General features: G+C 37.0%; 1 pseudogene; it reads left to right on the top strand.

Moving 5' to 3' along the window:
• The window catches only part of LOC119585655, a 40,326-nt pseudogene that overhangs the window by 16,524 nt on the left and 7,134 nt on the right, over positions 1 to 16,668 (top strand).

Raw genomic sequence — 16,668 nt, 5'->3', positions numbered from 1 at the left:
ACACTTTTTAATATAAAAATTTACAATATATAATATATATTATATATTATATAAATTAATATTATATATATATATATATATTATAACAGATAGACAGAAAAACAAAGTTTGATAGAAAGAAAGTAAAATGATAGATATGTTAAATAAAATATATATTGTATATAATGTTTTTTATATATAAATATAATATAAAATTAATTATAATATATATATATATATAATATATAAATATTTTGGTAGACTGATAGAAAAATAATAGAGATGGAACGGTAAAATATATATATAAATTTAAATACTAATATATATAAATATATTTTATAAAAAATATCTATAAATATATAATATTATATACACACACCAGACCCCACAAATATATATTATATTATATATATATATTATATATATATTATATATATATTTTAATATATATATTAATATATTATATTTTTGTGTGTGGGTGTGTGGGTTGTGTGTGATGGGTATAAATTCTTAATATCCCACTAGAAAAATAAAAGGTTTGGGTGTCAAACACAGCGTAAACAAAAATATATTATAACTTCAATAAAACAGTATACGGGCACGAATAATAATATAATCACAGTTATGAACATTGATAATATGTGACAATGCTCGGAAATAAGATCAAGTTTACACTGGTACACAATTTTTGGGGGCGGTAATTGGATTTGGTGTGGGCAGTCGAGGTTCGGTAAAGCTAGCGGTTTTTATCTCCCCCCCCCGGCCCTGGGCGGGCGGACCCGCCCTCGGGAAAATAGGTGTCGACCCCAAGGTCACTTAGGTCGCTTTTCCTTTGGGGGGCTGCTGCGGATCGTCGCATTATGGTCCGCCTTCGTCGGTCTCTGAGGGTGATTTTTCCTAGATTCAGAAAACCAGATTCTCCAGAAAGGTCAAAGTTGCGGGCCTCCCCGGGCGGTCTTTGTCCGACCCCGGGGTGATATACAAAAACTCGGAAATAAAAGGGTCACACTTGTATTTAACTTGATCATTTTTTTCAGGTCAACTCTAAATATAAAATTTTCAATTTGGCACTTTTAAAATCTACAAAAATACTTTCATATCGCTTTCCAGCTCCCCCCAATCGTCCCCGTTTTTGGTAAGAATTAAAGTGGGAAAGTTATATATTAACTGGGGTATGATTTCCTTGATCAGGGAACTCCATAAGAGTGATATACGAAGAGACAGCAAACATCTGGCTGTGTCTTGATTGACGCACAGTACTACACGGTTGTGCAGCATGGCAGGCCTCGAGATCAGCTCCGGAAGTTACAGGTCTAACACACCTGGGAGGTGCGCCCTTCTGCATCCGTCAATATCGTAGCTTGAAAAAGTACAAGTACCTGGCGCCTTACATGGCTCTAGAGAGGTAAGTGGGGACGTAGGGTGGAAGGCATAGTTCGAGATTTGAAAATGAAAATAGTTCGTGCAACAAAGAAAAAACGTAAGTTAGTAATATATCGAATATTGTATCAAAATGATTTTACTTGTTTATTTTTTTTTCTTGTTTTTTTATATGTATTATTATTATTAATATTATTTTATTTTATTTTTTCTTATAATATTATATGACATGAGGGGTATATGCAACAGAATCATGGGTAGGTATTACATGCTTGTTTTTCTTTGCAACTCGCCTGTAGGTGATGCAATAGCACTCTCCCAGGGTTATTTGCAACATACACATTCCGGCGACGGTAACGTATACGGGATAAATGTGGTTGCGTGGAACGGGCTGAGCGGGGGTAAATGCATCAAACTGTTGAAAAGTGGGCATCTGTTTAGGAGATTATACTAGGAAGAGAAATGTTATAGGATGGCAATGACACCGACATGGGTTGCAGGTAGGAGGTATTCATTGCAATCTTCCTTGTGTATGTATGGGTGGCTGGAGTAAATAAGGATAAGGAAGTCAGTTCACATGAGGCTGGAAGAACAAAAGTACCTTGTAGAACAACATCAGGGTTATGCTTGTTACACATAAACTGTAGTTGTAGTAGCCTTGAAGTAAAATAATAAGTTAATGTCGGGAAATGAGAAAAAAAAGGGCCCAAAACCGAACCACAAATTTCAGAGAATGTGCACTGACCTATAATGTTTAGGGTTTTTGCAATGAGCGCCCTGGAGCAAGATGGCATATTTGTGTCAAGTCCCAGAGGCGATGAAGTGCAACAAATATGCGGGGTGGTCTTTGCACAGTTATCTAAGAAATCTGCTGGTGGGAAAGAAATAAGCCTGCCGTGAAGGGATTTTATGGTTAGTGAATGTTGTGCGTTTAAAGTGAGAAGGTGTTATTTGTTTTGTATGGAAATGGGGAATGAAATAAGCCTTGAAGGTAGTCTCAGGGGAGAGTGGAGTAAGTACAGAGAGACCTGAAATTGTGAGGTAAGACTTTAGAACTGAATTTGTCGCTTTAGAGGAAAAAGAGGCTTAACATTGCAGAGGAGATATTGTGGAGAATAGGCGTAGTCATGTGGAGTAATGAGACTAGGAAGCACTTCGCCTGCTGTTGCTAAAATCAACGAGTTGGTTATTGAGTTAATATTATTTATAATCTTTTTAATTGTCACTTGGTAAGACTAGCCCGGCCCCTCAACGAAGGCTCCTGGTACTGCCGCGAAGCCTGGGGGGTAGGGCATGGCGGTCGGCAGACGACAAAGTGAAGAATGATAAGCCCAAGAGTAGTAAGATCTGGAAGATAAGAATCAATTAGTGTTCGTCGGCCGGGGGAGAATAGTACTTGTGAGCAAGCTTTAGGACGTCGAAATGAGACCAAGATTGTTCACCTGACTGTATGCATTTAATGTAGGCCTTGTTGTTCTTTACATTAATTACTCTAAATGGACCTTCAAATCTAGGAGCAAGCTTTGACTTAATATTGAGTTGCTGGTTGACTTTTCTAAATACTAGTGCTCCAACTTCAATGTCCTTGTGGCGGGCAACTTTACGTTGAAATGACAGTATTTTAACTATTTTTTACGTCAAACTGCTAGAACTTCAATTGCGCGGGCGCGTCGTCCATGAGGGCCCTACCTTTAAATATGGAGGTGAGGGGGGAATGATCAGTGTGCACTTCTATCTGATATCCCAAGATTAGCTCTCGAAAGTGACGGAGGGCCCATGTGATACTTAGTAGTTCACGGTCCGTCGTTAGTAGCGTTTCTCCGCTGAATTGAGGGCGCGACTTGCAAAAGCAATGGGCTGCATTTTTCCAGAATGGCCATGTTTCTGGTGAAGTACTGCTCCAAGCCCGAGGTTTGAGGCATCAGTGGTGAGGACAAAAGGCAAGCTGAAATCAGGGAAGGCTAAGAGTGGAGCCTTAATTAATCGCGACTTAAGAGTTGTAAATGCGGCTTTTTCCTCGTCTGTCCACTGCCAAATAGAACCCTTTTTAAGGAGATGATTAAGCGGTGTCGCGATGGACCCGTAACCTTGAATGAACGGCCTGTAAAAACCTAAAAGGGCCAAAAAAATTTTTAAATTTTCCTTCTGGTTCTTAGGTTTTGGGGAAAGTCGGCAATGGCTTTGAATTTTAAATCATTAGGTGCAATACCTTTAGATGAAAAGGTATGGCCTAAGAATTCTAACTTAGATTTGAAGAACTGACACTTGCTAGGTTGAATAGTTAATCCTGCAGTTGATAGCCTATTGAAAACCTGACGCAATTTATTCTCGTGTTCAGAGAGTGAGGATGAGCAAATTGAAATATCATCAAAATACACGAGGACTGATCGTAATTAATCCTGATAGTACAAGTGACATTAATCTGCTAAATGTAAGGGGGGAAAATTGCAAAGGGCCCAAAAAGGCATACTAAAAATTCAAAGTGTCCCATTGAGTCGAGAAAGCCGTATAGGGCACGCTCTCAGGAGCCAAAAGGGACTTGCAGGAAGCCTTTAGCAAGGGCAATAGTTGAAAAAATCTTATTATTAGAGCCAATGTCTTGCAACAACAATCTAAGATTAGGAATTGGGAAGGGTTCTGGCACTGTTACTTTATTCAACTTGCGATAGTCGACCACTGGGCGGAAAGTATTATCCTTCTTTGGAACAAGGAGAGGGGGGAGCCCCAGGGTAAATTTGCTTGGTTGAATAAGTTCCCATGTCCAGCATTGTTTTACCTCCTTTTCCAAGGCCTGCCCTTTTTGAATGAGGGATCTTATAAACTTGGTATGTATGGGGGTTTTAGCATCAGGCTCGAGGAAATGGAGTTTTGGAAGCAATGTTTTTTTTCCGATAGGACGGTCCTTGGTTGGCAGGACGCTTGGGAATTCTTTAAACAAGTTTTTTAAATATATCATACCCTTCATGAAAATCTAAATTTGCTTCAGAACTGGATCAGAGCTCTGCTCATCAGGGGAAGATGATGTTGCGTGGCAGAAAAAAAACAGGGAGGGAGCGGGTTTAAATCAGATTCGCAGATAGGAAAAGCCCTGTAAATTCATAGGATATTACAGGTACACAGCGTTAATAGTAAAGGGGGGCCGGGGTCAGATTAAATACATGCACCTGACATCTATTATCAGTAATATACAAGGAAGGTAATGTTGCACAACCTTTTACTCGTATGTTATCAGGTAATATCAAAGCAGTACCATTTGCCGAAGGACAAGAAACGTCTATCAGTAGATCATGAAATGCCGGAATAGTAGTGGTAGCACTAGCAATAAACTTAGGAGCATTATCATTATCGGCCCAAAGATTTCGCAAGTCGTCAACGTGTTTTGCGCGCGAAGGTTTTGCGTGAAGTGGGTGTCGGTATCAGAACCGGGAGGAGGAGCGCGCAGCGAGAGGAGAGATGAAGCAAGGGCGGGGGGAGGGGGAGGGGGGGTGGTGGGGGAGGAGGGAAGGAGAGTGAGGTGCAGAGAAGGGGTGACTATGGTTATGTGTGACTTCATAGATTGTCATTGCGGGTGTGAAGGGGTCGGTATGCGTCCATAGGCAAGAAGGAGTCCTTAACAGGTAATTCTGACCATTAAAAGTAATGCTATTACTCCGAGGGTGAAGGGAAATTCATGTACGGTATAAGAAATTATGACCCAACAAGAGGTGTCCCGGGGTAAAATTAGATTCTACTACGACAAACCTTGTGAGCAAAATTTCACTACCAAAGAAATGTTAAGGGGCTTTGTTGCTAAAGTGATACTTATCTCCTGTTATCCCGCAAAAGATGGTTTGACTCGGGTGCAAATCTAATGATAAATCGCAAAGTATCCAACGAGACCACAGAACAAGAAGATCCCGTGTCTAAGAAGAAATATGCAGGCTTGCCATTTAATATAGAAGGAAGCAATGGCGGCTGATGGATATCATTAGGATGCAACTAGTTGAGACAATGTGATGTGTTACCCGGGATTGTGCTTGTAGTGTTTGCCGTGTCTGGGTGTTTTTGGCTTTCCCTAAAAAAAAGGCGGTTTGCTTGGCGTTTTCTGGAGCAATCTGTACGTTTGCTCACCTGGTCTGGGAATGCCGAGCAGTGAGCCCATGGATGTGAGCGCGTGCCATGATAAGGGCAGTACGGAGTCGAATAACATGAGTCGGCACCGTGACCTTTTGCACAGCAGTTGAAACACAGATCCCTGTCCGGTGCCCAGTTTGTGACACAAGGTTGTTTACGTCTGGGAACATGAGGTGAGTTAGATGACGGGGGAAAATGAGTCTTATGTCCAGTATTATATTTGTGAGGGGAGTTTGTGCTTGGACTGTTGTGGTTTCGTGTCATTGTTGTGGAACCGCGGGTAGGTTGCGTTGTGGGGTTTTTCGTTTGGGGTTGTTTTTTGTTTGTGGTACGCAAGGGTGTGTTGTCTTGTGTGGTCGTGTTTGCCTTAGTAGTGTGAATGCCTGCATTGACCGATACAGTGGGAGCCTTCTCTCTGATTGACTTGGCAAATTCGCCGGGTAACTTAAGTAAATCCGTATCCTCACAAGGTCCCAAACTTGCTCTTGTACAAGTAGGTAACGAAGCAACTGGATAGATTTCACAATATACGTCAGGAGGAGACGTATGTTCGTTGACAAAGGGCTTGATGTGTGAATCATGTTATTTGGGGATACTCTTAACCCATTTGAAACCTTGAACCCGAAGCTGATTATAAAATATCGAATGTCTTCTTCGGACAAAGAAGCAGGCTTTAAATGAGTAAGTCTCGCGAACTGAATATGATGACTTACATCTAAGGATTTGAACGAAGATCTAAAAATATCTTTGAAATAACTCCAACTTCGCAGATCGGATAGCAATGTCTTGAAGGCGTTAATCGCGTTTTGTACTTTCGCTGAGGTCAGCTCTAAACGTGTTTCAGCCGCGTTTACGCATTTATTGCCGAAGAAGGGTCATCTCTGACATTCCACCTTGATAATCATAGATTCAACATTTTCCAAGAAATTTTCAACCGGAATGGACGAGCCATCAAATTTCTGTACGATATTGAATGTCTGATGGGGTTGAAACGTCATGTTTGAGAAGGGGGGTGGGAAGGGTCAGGTCAGAGGGGGGGTCAATGGTGGAATTAGCAGTTGAGGGGGTTTAAAGGGGGAAGTCAGAGGTGGGTCGGGAAACGGGGCGGGAGGGAGAATGCGAAGTTAAATTATCCAACCCGAAGAAAATTTCGCTAGTTTCTCTGAGATTCCTGAATATTTTACCACTTCGTAATTCACTCATGAATAGACGCGAGAAAGAGATTTGGTCACTTCACAATGTAGAGGAATGAGAACGAAAAAAGAAAGTGGGTAACCACAAGGCACAACACGAGGGTGGAAAAACAATTTAAAATTAAGGAAAATGACACGAGGGATATCGACCCTTAGCCCGGGACTAACCTTCATAACCGATGTCTTGGACCTTTTTCCAACCTGATGCGCTGTTGCTGTGAAAAACACTGAAAAATATTCGCGTGGTGGTACGTTATTGTACCAATTATTGCGAAAACAAAAAAGTAGGTTCTTATCTTGCGCTGCCACCGATTACGTGATGGGTATAAGATTACTCTAATATCCACACATAAAGAATAAAAAGGTTGGGGTCAAAACACAGCAGCTGAATTTCGAAAAACAATACATTATAACTTCAATAAACATAGTATATAGGCACGATATAATATATATAATCACAGTATATAGACACGATATGATATATATGTGACAAGAATGACTCTGGAAATAAAGATCAATATTAGCACTAATCACAGTATATAGACATGATATAATATATATGTGACAAGAAATGATTCTGGAAATAAGGATCAAGATTAGCACTGGTATACAATTCGTGGATGCAGATAATTGGAGGTTGGTGCTTGCTGTCTTTGCTAGCGGCTTTTATCTCGGGTCGGCACGCTAGGCGGGGCGATGACCCGTCTTACAGGAAAGTAGGTGTGGCTGATCCAAGTGTCAGCTTAGGTCGCTATTTCCTGATTGGCTGGCTGCGGATCGTCGCAATTCATAGGCGCCCTTTGATCGTCTCTGAGGGTGATTTTTCCCCCATGATCAAAATTCCATTCTCAGAAGGACCAGTCGCAGGCACTCCCGGGACGCGTTTTTGTCCGACCCTGGGTATAACGAAACTCGGTAATTAGAAGACATCTGTGTATTGAACTTATCATATTTCTCAGGAACTCTAAATATAATCTTTCATTGCACGTTAACCCCACATGTAATCTCTCATTTATATAATATTAATATATATATATTAATATATATTATATTATATATTATATATAATTATATATATATATATTATTATATATAAATATATATATATATATATAATATATATATATATATATATAACACCACCACACACCAAACTATATTATTATATATATATATAATATATATATATAATATTTTATAATATATATATATAATATAATATTATGTGTGTGTGTGTGGGGGGGGGGTAATATATATATATATATATATATATATATATATATAATATATATATATAGATATATATATATTTACATACATACATAATATATATGATATATACATCATACCATACATACATATATAATATATATTATATAGATATTATATATATATGCATATATATATAATATATTATATATATATATATATTATATATATATATATATATATATATATTATACATATATATAGATATATATGTGTAATATATATATATATATATTATATATATATATATATATATATATATATATATATATACATGTGTGTAAATATATAAATATACATATATATGCACACATATATACACACATATGTATATATCTATATGTATGTGTGTATGATATATATTTATAATATATATTTATATACTTGCATATTTATATGTTTACATTTAAGTACATGCCCTTAATATGTTTTATATATATAAATATATAAATATATATATATATATATATATGTATATATATATATATATATATATATATATCTATATATATTTATATATATATGTAAGGCATATAAATATGTGTATATATATACATATTTATGCTTATATATATATATATATATATATATATATATATATATATATATATATATATATCTATATATATATATATATATGTGTGTGTGTGTGTGTGTGTGTGTGTGTGTGTGTGTGGTGTGTGTGTGTGTGTGTGTGTGTGTGTGTGTGTGTGTGTGTGTTTGTGTGTGTGTTATATCTATCTATATATATTTATATATTTGCGTATATAGATACATGCATATACATATATATAGACAATATATATATATATATATATATCTATATATATATATATATATATATATATATATATTTATACATATATATATGTATATATATATATGTTATATATGTATAATATATATATATATATATATATATATATATAATATATATATATATATATATATATACATATATATATACACACACACACACATATACTGTACAGCTGTACAATAATTATTTTTTTCACAGCGATACCTCCTGGATTTAGTGTTGGCGCTCTATGAAGCTGTCGGGTTCGATGACAAGATAGAGGATCCTTACTTAGAGCAAAAAAGAGGAAGATAGCTGTGAACTGGGCTTGCAAACTGGGCCACAAGGACTGTCTCGGCAAGGCGCTCACTCTCTACAGGCAGTGGATGGGAAATGCAGACAACACAAGGTAGGTGTAGGTGTATCTAACGAATGTACGTACAGTCTGACACTATGAACGTTAACACCATTGACGGCATATTACCTTGGAGGCTTTCTGAGCACTTCGCCCTATAATAGCGAAGAAACGCTATTGTGCTGCAGCTTACAGTCAACACAGGATGATTACGTAAGATAAAACCTAATCAGCAAGTGGGCATCGTGAGACTGAACACGAGAATCACACCAGCATGCTTCTAGGGAGTAAACAGATGTAAAAGGGAAATGTAATATTCTTCAAAATAATAGTAAGATTTTGCAACCTCTAAGCACTCACATTCAAGACAATATTAAAAAAAAAACAACAACAACAACTGAAGCATTGATAACAATACTGCTTATTCAAGTGATTTTTGTTGTAATTATTCTATTATCTAGTAATTTATGATACCATATTAGTGCTTTTCTTATTTCTTTTACTTCACAACTACGAACTCTCGCCCTCCCTCCCCTATTAATATATATACATTTATTCAGATTTTTAGAAGAATGGGATTCTAAATGTTATATTCTTGAATCACATTTATGAAAATACTTGTTAAAGTGATCACATATGTTACTTATTATATTATAAGAATTGTTAATATCATCACTTTCAATATTTTTCAACATGAAATGATACTCATAAGTAATATATGTATTATCATAATAATCATTAGCCTCATTACATTATCAACAATCAGTATATCATCACTGCCATCATTATCACTATTATATTATTACCACATAACCTTTATCATGATTATATCAACCAGTCAACATAATCATAATTACAATAAATATTTGTTCTGTGTTTATACATACTTATTGAGAAGACCATTTAAATGCAATGGCTTGGTTATACCAAAACTGCTGTTCTTAAAGAATTATCACACGAATGACTGTTACCGTCATTTTGGGAAAAATGAGCACATAAAGCATAATGCATATTAGCAGACAAAATACAGCAACATGCATCCACCATACCATACAGCCTGCAACATATCTGTAAGGTGTGACGCGTATCGTTTTTATCTTTGTTGTAGTTGTTATTTACCATATTCTTGTTGTCACAACTTTCATCATGAAAGCAATATTAAAAAAATATATAGTTGTAAGTTCACTACTACTAATGCTACTATTTCTGTAACTACTGATAATAACTGTGATAATGGTTATACCATAATGATAAAACAGAAGAATAAAAAACAGAGAAATATTGACAATGAAGAATTGACAGTTAACGGTGTTCAGATTTTAAGTATAGAGAATGATAAGGTGTGGTGGAGCACACCGAAAGTAGTTCTTTGCCGTCATATTGATTGGAATGGCAATACGGTAGTGATAAAATTGTCACTTCCATTTAGCATATGAATTGGTTTGTAAAAAGTACAGATGATATCAAGGACTGCATTGCATTTCATACTATAGACTCCTTGAAGAAGAGTATGTTGAGGTTGAAAGACTCGCCAGTTATTCCATAAATGTTAATTTTTTTCTCCTTTGCACAGTATCTGTGTTCATACTGAACTATTTTAACTGATTCTTGTGCCACTGTCACAATTCCCAATAAGTGTCAAGAGAATGCCATTCAACATGGTTATCTGCTGCCTGCCAGGTGCAACACAACCCATATCACAGTCTTACCAAGAGCAGATAACACCGGCAAGGGACTAAGCTACCTATGCTGTTGACTTTTCCTTTGCACTCGGCTTACAGTATGCATTTATTATACTGCTTTTTTGGCGTTAATGTCATTACATTATCGTTGGTAGTATTTTTATCATCATCCTTAGAAGTGGTAGATCTAATTGCTTTAATTTATTGTTACTACAATTATTATGCAAACGTAATTACTAATATGACCTGTTTATGGCCATTATTACTAGAGCGACGTAATCTGAATATTTCAAAACCAAATTCCAGCCTTATTTCGCCAAACCTCAAATGGACGGTGTACTGCCGCGCCATAGAGGAGGGCGGGGAGGCCGAGTGGGACTTCGCGTGGGACCAATACCTGCGGACCAACGTCGCCAGTGAGAAAAATCTCCTTCTCGCCGCCATGGCCTGCACTAAAGAAGCTTGGATCCTGTCTCGGTAAGTCTCATATCTGAGAGAAAGAGAGAGAGAGAGAGGAGAGAGAGAAAGAATAACAGAGATACAGAGCTATAATTTTTTGTTTTGGCTGGTTCCTTTTCTTTTTCTATTTTTTTTTCCTCTCTCTCTCCTTTCTTCCTCTCTCTCTCTCTTCCCCCTTCTCTCTTCCTCCTCTCTCTCCTCTCTCTCTCTCTCTCTTCTTCTCTCTCTCTCTCTCCTCTCTCTCTCTGTCTCTCTTCTCTCTCTCCGTCCTGTTCTCTCCTTCTTCCCGTCGTGGCATCTCTCCCATTCTACTCTCTCATTCATACATGCCACGCTCCTTGGAGCCCTACTCAGCTTACCACCTCTCCGTTAATCCTCACTCCATTCTCCTTTCTCCATCTTATCTTTCCCCCTCATCTCTCTATTCCTTTCTAAACCCTTTTACTCTTCTCATTTTCTCCCATGATCAATGTGCCTTTTCAGGTACCTTAGATTGCATTCCCATTGGCATAAGACTACAAGATGTTGAACGTAATTAAATAGAGTCAATGACGTGGGACGCCATTGTAAGAACTACTCAAGCTTAACGAACGAACGATAGTCACCTTTTTATCTCTCACCTTCTCGATAATGTAAACAAAATAAGGCTAGTGATTGATAAAATGGACATGTATGATACAGTGAGATAAAAGAATTATAAAATACCAAATTTTGTAAACAATGCATCGCAAATTACATACATTTCCTCGCGGATAAGGAATCCTATTTCTTCCAAAATTGTCACTGCCTCCTTAGCACACGCTGAACCATTTTTTAATGTCACAGCAAGAAGAGGAGGAGAGGAGAATTAATGGAGAGCATAACATACAACTTCAATACAAAACAGCAACTTCAGGAGGTAGTTCGGCCATTTTGTATATTAGATAACATAACCTTACTGATATGAGAAATAATATACAGTATGTATCGAGAGTCTGAGGTACGAAAAGGGATAATTATTTAACATAAGAATGAAAATAAATACCTACAAACTACATTCGATGGAAGCTGCTAAAATGTACTCATTACTGTGAATTCGTCATATGCAGATACCTCAGTCAGGAGCTTGCTACCATTGTAATTTCAAATACCTATTAAATTTATACCTCTAATCAAATATCAGTAGGAATTAAACCCTAGTTTCTTACCACGCATTGTAACACACCTCTTCAGGTCCAGTCGTTTTTGAGGAGTAGCAAGGTGTCTTTAGAAGGGAACCAGAAGAACGTCCAGCAAATCGAAGAGAAAATCAGAAACAACATCGCCTGGATGGACGCCAATTATGACGTCATAGTCCAATGGCTGGAGGAGAACGGTTTACTCCTCGAAACTCAGGATTACATAATTTTATCTTCTATCTTTGTTTTTTGTTATTAATATGTATTTTGTTTTTATTACACACACACACACACACACACACACACACACACACACACACACACACACACACACACACACACACACACACACACATATTATTATATGTATGTTCTGGACTGTTATACTCCACTTCGTTGGTATTCTTATATATTTTGGAACTTTATCTAAAAATTATTGTGCTTCCTTTTTGTTTTTTTGTTTAAAGGGTTAGTTCATGTAATAAACATTGGGTTATTATTATGCTGGGTTATTATTATTAAGGTCAATAACTACTTAATTTGCAACGGCCTTGTAGGATATAGTAGAGTCGGTCCAGGCAACTTCGATGCCACCAGGGGGCGCTGGCATACTGGCGGCTGCAACTGGGCTAAGCTTGCGATATCGTGGCAGAGAAGTTGATGGAACTGCATTCACCTTTACCTTAACCGATAGCTGCTAGACTATGAAACCCTACTGACCTACTGCTACCTACCAGCCTGTAATATATATATATATATAATATATATATATATATATATATATATATATATATATATATATACATATATATATGTATTACACACACATATACTTGTATACATACATGTACACACACACACACACACACACACACACACACACACACACACACACACACACGCACACACACACACACACACACACACACACACCACATATATATATATATATAATATATATATATATTTGTATACATACATGTGTGTATATATATATACTTATATAGGTATATACATACATGTATACACACACAAACACACATACACACACACACACACACACACACACACACATATACATACACACACATATATACATACATACATACATACATACATATATATATATATATATATATTATGATATATATATATATATATAATATATATATATATATATATATACACTTAAGGACTTAATCTAAACGACCTTTAAAAATATGAAAAAGATATTTCACAGCATTTGACGTTTGGGCTACTCCATACTGTGAGGTTTGGAAACATGTCCCCCAAAACATGAACACAGAGAAGTACTATTACTACTCATTGATCATTCGGGGACTATTAAAGAAATGCCAAGCAGAATTGTTTACTGGACGTTTATCGTATACACTCTTTCAGGAATGGAATGGATAATTTCTCAACCACCACCATCATTAATGATGATTAAGTTAGTGTGATATGACCCTCGCCCCCACCCCCCCCGGCCATCTAAGGTATGCGGTTAAATTTTGACTCAGAAATGCTATAGTGCTGGTGGTTAAGGAAGTCCCACCACATATAATATTTTATTGCAATCCGACTACTCTAATGGCCAATTTGGAAGTTGGATCCTTCCTTCCATTCTTACACACAAGAATACAGCAAAACGCAGGGAAAGCACGTGCAGCCCTTGTTGTAGCAAATACCTGTGTTGCACGCCGTATTTCTAATGATATATCCACTCTCCAGATAGAGTTATATGCCATCAAACTCCTCTGAAACATGTCATGATGGCCAGACACACTTTTATAGACTCACAATCAGCCTTTCAAAGGGCCCATCCAACAGACATCCTCAGACTGATCGCTGCAACATTCTGCCAGTTGAACAAATCGGATAGTTATGTCGACCCATTTGCCTCTATTGGATCCCAAGTTAGGTCAACACCAAAAAGCAATGTCAACACCAAAGGTAACGTTTTTTGCTGCCGAAGCAGCAAAGAGCAATCACCGGAAAAAACTCATATACAATAGAAATATATAATATATATACACACAAACATACATATGCATATATATACATATACACACACACAAACACACACACACACACACACACAACACACACACACACACACACACACACACACACACACACACACACACACACACACACACACACACACACACACACACACACACACACACACACACACACACAGAAGTCAATGGCAGATGTGAATAAAATAAATGAGTTTATAATACAAAACACGTAATTTTTTTGTGAATTGATGAACATATCTAATGACAATGATTATGTGCTTGCCAGTTTTGGTGCCTTTGGTGACTTATTTAGTAAGGTCTCACTAGGTGAGACACTATCAATTATCATGTCCAGATCAGGCAACTGGATAATCCCAGTGATAATGGACAGTTACTTGATTTATTAATTGAATTATATCAACAAATACAGATACTTTTCTTTGATATTTTTGACCCTATAAGCTTATATATACGGACAGAACGACATTCATCCCACTGAAGTCAATGACTCGGACACGCTGAAAATTCTTACCATGTCACTCCAGCGACCGTCAAGACTGACTTCAAATCTTACCCATATACAGTTAACATCTATTGATCTACTGCTATGAAATTAATGAAAAATAAATTCCTATCCGAGATTGCGTAAATATATCTGAAAAATCACGCTCTGATTGGGTAACTGGGCAATTCCAATGATCACGGACATTAACTTCGTTTATTGATTGAAATATATCAACAGATAAAGATACACAGCATTTTTGAGCCTGTGAGGTTATATCATAGATACACAAAATGGTTTTGAAGATATTCATCCCACCGACGTCAGTACCACGTCATATTGTTGCGTTTATTATATGCAACGTCCCCAGGCTCATTGAAAGGATGTAAAGAGGTCACTGCCACCACCCGATTGGTACGTTCGGGAACGAATGTATGATGGAAGAGGGGATGCAAGGTCAGAAGAATTGTAGAAAGGAACGACAGTAGTGTGCGTATGTGTGTGTGTGAAGCGTATTGTGCACATGAGCCGAAGTGAGGTAGGCGTGGTTTGAGTCCCGAGGAGAGGCGGGTACAGATGTTTCATCTATACTTTAGGGTTTTTGATTGTTTGCTTTTTAAAACTTCATAAACTAAAGTGTCCATATAGGCGTTATTCAGCCTTCCTTCTTACAAACATCGGGGCTTATCGAGAGAAGATTATAAAATTATCTATCTATTTTGTAAAACCAAAGATAAGAGAACATAAAACGAAACACGACACAGTAAAACAAGCACTAAAACACAAGACAAAGATAGACATAAAACACAGTAAAAAAAAACAAAATACACAGACATTAAAACGAGAACCACCTTCTCTTCACGTAAAATGTAGCTTGATCACTTCTATATTGCCGAGACCACGTAATCCTGTCACCACAACCAGCACTGCGACTGCCCTGGGACTCGAACTGGAACCCCCTTGTAGGACCGGGGACTTCCCATTGTCATCTCGGCCCGCGAAACCGAGTTTAGTTCATTATATTTGTAACACAAAAAATCCTATGATCACTAAGATATTATAATCAAAATATTTTAAAAAGTGTTCATAAGATGAATAAAAGTTCTGTGAATAAAATAGTAAAATAAAAAAGAACCATCGTACACAAATGTATAACATCGTAAAATAGGTTTATAAAATGTTCATCGTAAAATTGCAAATTTGATGTAAAATATTCATAAAATATTCATAATAAAATGATAAAATGACAACAAGTAAGATTAATAAAGCTTAAAAGTTTCTTTTCATTTTCCTTTTCTGTTTTGTGGTATATTTTCAGTACGGCAAAAGTTGGTGTAAAAATGTTTATAAGTGTACATAGAACTAATATAAAACAAATAAAACAATCACAGGAAGCGAAGCCGCGCAGGTGAGACGCTCCAGGTGCGCTTCCCGTTTTCTTTCGGTCGCAGCTTCCTCACCGCGACGGGCATCCTAACCACGGGGGATAAATTCAGGGGTTTTGGGCGACCTCGGAGGCGTACGAGGCTGCAACCTCCTCGTGGAGCGAGGGTGGATGCTGTCCTTCATCTCGTAAGGGGGGGAGACGGAAGACATATGTAGGGTACCGTGGGGGGAAGTGTACAAGCGGTCCACTACAATATGACTTCAGATCTTACCCATATGCATATGTATTTCACATTTTATGCACCTTTGCAATAAAAATGTTTTATCAAGAAACTTACGAGTCGTAATTAATGAAAATATAAATCCCTAT

The sequence above is a fragment of the Penaeus monodon genome, chromosome 3 (genome assembly GCF_015228065.2).
Source record: "Penaeus monodon isolate SGIC_2016 chromosome 3, NSTDA_Pmon_1, whole genome shotgun sequence".
Classification (NCBI taxonomy): domain Eukaryota; kingdom Metazoa; phylum Arthropoda; class Malacostraca; order Decapoda; family Penaeidae; genus Penaeus; species Penaeus monodon.
Note: the sequence above shows the minus strand (reverse complement) of the source record. Positions and strands in the feature narration are given on the sequence as shown.